The sequence below is a fragment of the Cryptomeria japonica genome, chromosome 10 (assembly GCF_030272615.1).
Source record: "Cryptomeria japonica chromosome 10, Sugi_1.0, whole genome shotgun sequence".
NCBI classification, from domain to species: domain Eukaryota; kingdom Viridiplantae; phylum Streptophyta; class Pinopsida; order Cupressales; family Cupressaceae; genus Cryptomeria; species Cryptomeria japonica.
In genome coordinates, this window is record NC_081414.1 from 633,646,376 (window position 1) to 633,654,036 (window position 7,661).

The window sequence follows — 7,661 nt, forward strand, 5'->3', positions numbered from 1 at the left end:
TGGTGCTTGGTTTTGGTAGAGTGCTCAACTAGTGTAGACTTGGGGCACGTTCATGTCCTAAGTAAGCCTAATGTTCTTTATTTTTGGTATCTACAGAACAACCCATTTCACCAATGTGGGGGAGACCACAAGAACATACAATTTTGTGAACACCTAAGTTGAGGAAGAGATTAAGAGGGTCTTTGGGGGAAGGAATACAGTTCTTGAGCGTACAAATGGGCTTGAAGGAACATTGAAGACCCATTTTGAGAAGGATCTCATAAATCTTATTAGAGAGGCCTTCAACATATGGGAGAGAGGCAAATGGAAGAGATGAGGAAGAAAATTCATGCTTGGGAGTGAACTAAGATTTGACTTGTTCAATCACACACACACACATGTACAAATATATTCTTTTATTTGTAAATATAATATGACCATTCTTTGTATTATTTATTTTATGGATTTGGTACTTCATTTTATTTTTGTACATTTATTTATTCTTTCTTATTTTAGCCTTTCAATATATTTTTTCACACACACATTTTAGCCTTTCTATTTTATTCTACTCCAAAATATTTTAGATATTTATTTTTTATAATTCCTTTATTTTAATGTATTCTATAATTTTTTTCTATATCTAGATTATTTTCTATTATTCAACTTCATTAATTTTTTTAATATATTTATTTATTTATACTAACATATTTATTTTTTATATATATTTTAAGTTTTTTTCTTATATTTGCATTCCTAAGAAACTCTTTTTATTTGTTTTTTCTTCCTCCTTTTTTTTTTTAATCATCATTTCTTTCCTTTGTATCATTCATTGTACTCTCTTTTCAATGTTAGTTCCTTTTATTATTTTCCTTTTACTTATTTACTCTCTATTTTTGTTTATTCATTTTAGTTTTTCTTTTTCTTTTCTTTTTTATCTTTTTTTCTCCCTCTTTCTTTCTTTATTTCTGTCCACCCTACTTTAGTTCTATAACTTTCTCCCTCTATCTTTTTAGTCTCCCTTGTCTACTACTACTCTCTATTTCTGTTGTGCATACATTTCATCTTCATGATAGATCATGAAGTATGATCCAAGATATTGTTGACAACAATCTTTACACATTTTAATCTAGAAAACTACTATTGATCTTCATGAATTGTGGAAACTACACTTGAATTTAATTATTTTTTGTCAAAAAGCATGCATTGTTTTCTTTTCATGTATTTATTTTATTTTATCATTCAAATTATATATATATATATATATATATATATAAAATAAAACATATTCATAAGAAATTATTAAAAAAAAAAGTGTATTATAAATTATGTGATGTTAGATAACATTTCACAAATGAAATTTATCAAATACATAATAGAAAAAGGCAATTAATTTAGGGGGAGCAAACCTAATGTTACATTATATTTTTTTATATAAAAAATAAGACTTGTGTGCATGCTCTCCCTATTTAACCCTCTTAATCTTCATCATTTTAAAAAGGGCTTAAAGACTAGATTTTGTGGACTACTAAAATTTTTTGGTATATCTTGAAAATTTTCAAATGTAATTTAAATATAAACTCTATATACCAGTCATAATGTTAATTATTTGTTGTAAAAATTTACAAAAGTGTATCTAGTTTATGCATCCCTAACACTTACATATGTTACTAGACTTGTCAACTACAAATATAGGTGAGGACCCCACCATTTACAAGTATCCAAATAATAAAATCTACAAGTTCATCAACTAACTTTATCTATTTTCTATTTATTGGAGTGAATCATAATACAATTGTGAACCATATTTTTGGATCTCGAAATCTACAAATTTTCAAGAACTTTTGTTTTTTCATTAAACTTTTAAATTAGCACAAATTCATACTTTTCACTAAATGTGACCACCTTTGAACATGGAGATACACTAGAGTGACTATGCATGAACTTCAAAATCAAGGTTTTTTTTTCTCTTGTCAAGCTTTTTGAGTTTTCTTGTATCTTTACCAAACTATGAAATATGATGATGATTTTATGACTTGATTCATAAATTACTTGAGACACTTTGCAAGACAATCAAATTTTACTACAATCAAGATTAAAAATTAATGTATACAATAAGAATTTTTAATAAATGACTAAAAATTGTGATTTAACTTATGATTAATAATTTACAATTTGATAAAAAAAATTGACGATTTAAAAAATAATTGAATTTGATTATTGAAATATTTACCACTGCAATTAATTGATTTTGATTTTAATATTTTCTACTTGAATCAAAGTATAACCCAACACTTTATGAACACATTGAAATACCTCAAGAAAACAAAATACTCTAATAGATGTTGACTTATAGACTCAAAAAAAATTTAAATGTCATAGTTTAAATCTGAAAACAAGACATGGAAGAAGGAGATTGTCCAAGAGGTTCTTTTCATGTATATTGTGTGCCAGTTTCAAATTGAATGTTTGCTCATTAAATCTTGAGGTGCACGGTTAATATGTCGTAGATTAGTGACTGTCTAACTTAAGTATGCAAGGCGTTCATATTGGTTCTGGTCATACAGGTGGATACAATCTTAAATTTCATAACCACACGCAAAAGAATAAGATCCACTCCCTGGTTAAAATTGAAAGTTGATATGATCCATTCGTTTAGTCAATAGTGAAATAACTAGACTCCTTGACTGACAACCTTTTCTATTCAATCCTTACCCTAGATATGATCAAGGTGACGGACAATCATGAACAGACTGGTGAATTCCCATGGAGGAAGGTCAATTTGTCCTAACATGCGACTTGCTTTATCACAGATTTTCTACCTCAAATGTTTGATTCCAATACCAAACCAAGTTCACATAATATCGCTTATGACAGCATATTCCAATACCAAACCTCTTTGGATTTACTCTCAGATCGTCTCCAATACGCAATTGGAAGGATTGACTGACTCCTAAGATTTTAGATGTCCATGACAAAACTTTCTAGACGCTTTTGGGTCTTTAGGGTAGTGCGTCTTAAATGCTTATCATTTTATTTTATGATTTAAATATATGTTATCTAAGAAGAAATAAGAGGGAAATCTATTAAAAATTATAAAAAAATAATAATTTATATCCAAATTTTTCAAAGTAAAATTTTGGAGAGATAAAAGAATAGATAATGAAGTAAGGAAATCTCAAAAAAGTATTAAGATTAGTAGAAAGGTTGGAAATATGGACTTTTAGAAATCGAGAATATGATCATTTTTTATTAAAAGGAATATAGACTTATTACAATGAGAAATGAAATTGAGAAGATTAAGCACACATAAGAATTAATTCTCAAAATTTTAATAGCCTCATTCAACTTGTGTGCATTGTTACAACACTAAAGAAGAATGAAAGGACCCAACTTATTAGGATTAGGGAGATGAATGAGTGGAGATATGGAGGGATTGAGAGCGATACTAGAATGAAGGGAACAAAATCAAAGTGGCAAAACATATGAGCAAGATGTTGAGAAGGGAGTATAAACTAAGAGGTAGAGAAATATAGTATGGGTAAAGAGATAAGTAAACACGTAATTCTATAGTAGAAATCTAAAAGAATGCAAAGCTAGGTTTATGTAAAGGTGATGACTAAGGTTGAGAGAAAATAAAGGTGCACAAGAGAAAGTGTGTATGGACTTATGGAGATACATAATAGAGGGCAAAACAAGGTCATAAGTGGCCAATTTTTCTTGAATTAATGAAACTCAAACTTCAACAAATAATCCAAGATGCTTACACTTTAAATTCCAACATTCTTTAAAGAATAGAAATTTTAGAATTTCGAGTCTAGATTTCAAGCTTAAAAAATAATGAAATTTAAAAAAATAAAATAGTGAGAGTAGAGTTAGGTGCTCCTATTTAACAAGGAATTTTAACAAAGCATTGAGTATGCTTCCTAATTTTTTTTTTTTGTTTTAAGATTATTTTTCAAAACTCATTAATAGAAAGTTAATTAATATTATATAGTATGTGACAATTTTTTTAATAATGTTTTAATAAATATATATTATTAATCATCAAGGTGGAAACATAGTAAAAAACATAAAATAAAATGTGTTACTCCCTTCAAAAAATAATTATTTTTCCAATATATATAGAAATAAAACATAGGAGGTGAGAATATATTAAAAAAAAAAATGAATTTAATGAAACCAAAATAGTATGTTGGATAAATGTCTTTCAAATATATGAATATATTGATTAAAAAAAAAAAATATTTGAATTAGCTTATTTAGATTGTAAAAAATAATATATTCTTAAAAATATTAAATTTAATTTGATATCAGATTTTCACATAATCTTGTGATGAAATACATAGATTTGACAATACAATCAAATTTCAAAATTTTCATATTTTCTTTATAACTTATATTTAATTAGTAGGTCTAATCCTTAAGCCTAGAAATATTGCATTTCCAAGCTTAAAGGATACTACATAAAATTTAAATTTAATAAATGTAAACCATTATAATATGATTGTTACAAAAAAAATCAATTTAAATATATAAAATTTCTTGTTGTCCATGTATACAAGTTGTCCATGTGTTTCTTTCAATTCATCAATTGTCCATGTCAATTTTCAATTTTTTGTCTCAAATATCGGAAAATTGGATTGAGGTCACTAGGTTGAAATGGTATTGTGCTTAATTGTTCATAGAAATAGTGAATTTTTGCAAAAACCTAAATTTCTATGTCATAGGTCAAAAATCTCCTCTCACAATTTCTTTTATAATTTCTAAGTAATTATGTAATTCTTGCATACTTCCATGATTTATTTGGAGGTCTATTTCTCTAAACTTAGTCAATTTTTGTACTTTTATTGTAATCATAGAACTATTTTCTTGTTTGTGCACAATCCCTAAAAATCCACGTGCCTTATATAAATGAGAGATTTAGGATTACCATGCATCCTTTTAGTCTCTATTGCAACATTAAAAAATGCCACAAGCCCACATAGTATTCAAGCATCATGCATAGACCTATAGAATAGGTTAAAAAAATTCTGATCTTGCAAATGTCATTAATTCTTTCAAGTCCCTTAGTTCTACAAACTTAGTGTAAAAAAGCCACAAATTTGAGTTACAATGACACAACTTGAAAAGTTTACTTATCTTATTGCTTCTCATTTTCCTACACTAAGCTTATTAGTGATACATATGTAACAATACATTATGCAATATTTTCATATTGCATATCTAGCCCTAATTCCCACTTTGCCAAGAAAATATATCAAGCATGTAGGTTAGTATGCACACATGCACTCCACACTTGCATTTTGTCTCCGTGTTTCTCATACTCTATAATATTTATAACTTTTATACTCGCATAATTAATTTTACCCCTCACAAATTACGTTCTTGTAAAACCTCGACCTTGCAAACTAATGGAAAAAGTGTGAAGACCAAAAAACATTAGATATAGGCATATAAATCAGACTTTTAGAAAGTAATGGTTTTGCCTTCATTTTCACATCTATTCTCACTTGTATGTGCCTAATTTTTTTTCTCCATCTCTGATAAGTATTTTTCATACATAAAATATATCATATTCCTATACTAATTTCCCTTGGAGATTCACACGTATACACTTGAATTCATCTATTTGAAGAGAGATATGCAATACAATTATATGTGCTCCTAGGATTTTCTTGATGTAGGTTCATTGGCCTCTTTCATTATTCTTTATTCAAGTGTCCATATCCTTTTTATTTATATCCACCCTCTACTATTTTCATTATGAATTCAATATAAACATGCTCATTAGTTTTAATATAAGGTTTGAAAACTTTTTCTTATTGTGTGAAATAGCTTATATTGTGTATTAAATCTTACATGCATTCTTTCTTATTAGGTTTGTGGTTAGCCATAGATTAAACTATTCTAATTGTTTTTTAAAAGGGGGATTTGATTCTTGTATGAAATTAATTTTCATAATTTCATTCCCATATTTTTTATTTTGTAAATCTCATACCTTGAAGTGAAAAATATTTACTAAAAAAAATTTCAATCCACTCCATATTTTCCATTTCCATATCCTCAGACTAAGGAGCATATAAACTATTGGACTTTGCATGCCTATATGAATAAATTGTATATTTCTTATTTGTTTTAAGGAGCATATAAACTATTGGACTTTGCATGTCTATATGAATAAATTGTATATTTCTTATTTGTTTTTACATTTTACAACTTTAAAAGTTCTCATATAATATGTGTTTGGTGGAGTTTCTATGAATTTTACTAATTAAAAATTCTCATTTTGATCCCATATCTTGAAATCTCCCCAGGTAGCCATTTGCTAATATAAATTCATATGCCATCTATTGTGAATTTCACTTCATATAAAAGATTTCCATATGACATAACCTAAATTTGAAGAAGTAAAGTGATAATTTAAGGGAGTTAACCCTCTTTCAAGATCACATCCACACTCAATCTAGTGTTAAAGAAAATGCACTCAAGCTGCTCCTAGTGGATGATGGTGTTTGTATCTGAGTAGAGTAATGGATGGAGTGGATGAAAATGCCACAACTAATCAAATAGTAATTTCATTGTTAAATGTTGGCCTCCTCTGCACTCAAGCTGCTCCCAGTAACCACCCATCCATGAGGCAAGTATTGCCCATTTTGACTTCCATCTGCAACACGTCTCATTAAACCTTAGCAGTGCTAGACAAGTCGTTTATGCCAAAAAAAACCTTGCATGTTTTATTCCAAAAAAAACTGTGACAAATAGTCCATTAGTCCTCTAGAGCTACATTATCATTCTCACATGCATAAGTATCGTATGTGATATTTTTAAATATAATCTCTTTATAAATTTTGGTTAATAAAAGTAAGATATTTATTTATTTTGATAGAGATAAAGCTTAAAATTATAATTGATTGTTTAATTATTGAAGTTTGTGATGTTTAAGTAATGTAAATTTACACTATATTATAGTTTGAATGAGCTATAGGTATGGTAAAGCTTCCAAATCCATTTCATTAAGCGAGGAGAAAAAATGCAAATATTATAAAGTGGTATGAGAACATAAAGTGTCAAGGAACATAATATAATATATAAACAAGAAAGCCTATCTATAATATTGTATTGTTGGCTCACTCTCCAAGTCTAGTTTAAAATTGACACCCCTTCACTAGTGTTCAAGAATATCCTTACAAAGCTTCTACACTTAAAAAAAAAAAAACTAGTACAAGATTAGTGTACATAGAACTTGAAATAATAACAAAGTTTGCAAATGTGCAATATATTAGCATCCAACCTACATGGTCAAAAACTTTGTTACCATCACATGTTGAGAAAACTATCCTAATATAAAAATATAGAACACTACCAAAAACTTAAAAAAATCTTCTACATAAACTTTTGTGACTATTGGTGTGCCATTTTGTTCTATTTTAATGTTGACTTACAACCACCAGTTACTATTTATAAGTTATGTGTTTTGTGTCTAATTCATCATCAAACAATCAACCCCGTTCATTCCCATGTTGCATTGCAAAGTTATTTTTCCAATCATGTCTTGACTTAATAATACATGTTATCTTCCTTGTTGGCTCTTAGTTATGTGACATTTATTTTTTATGTCATACCCATGCTTTATATCACTATGTAGTCACTCTAAGAATTTCCCAATTGATTGTTGTCTGATA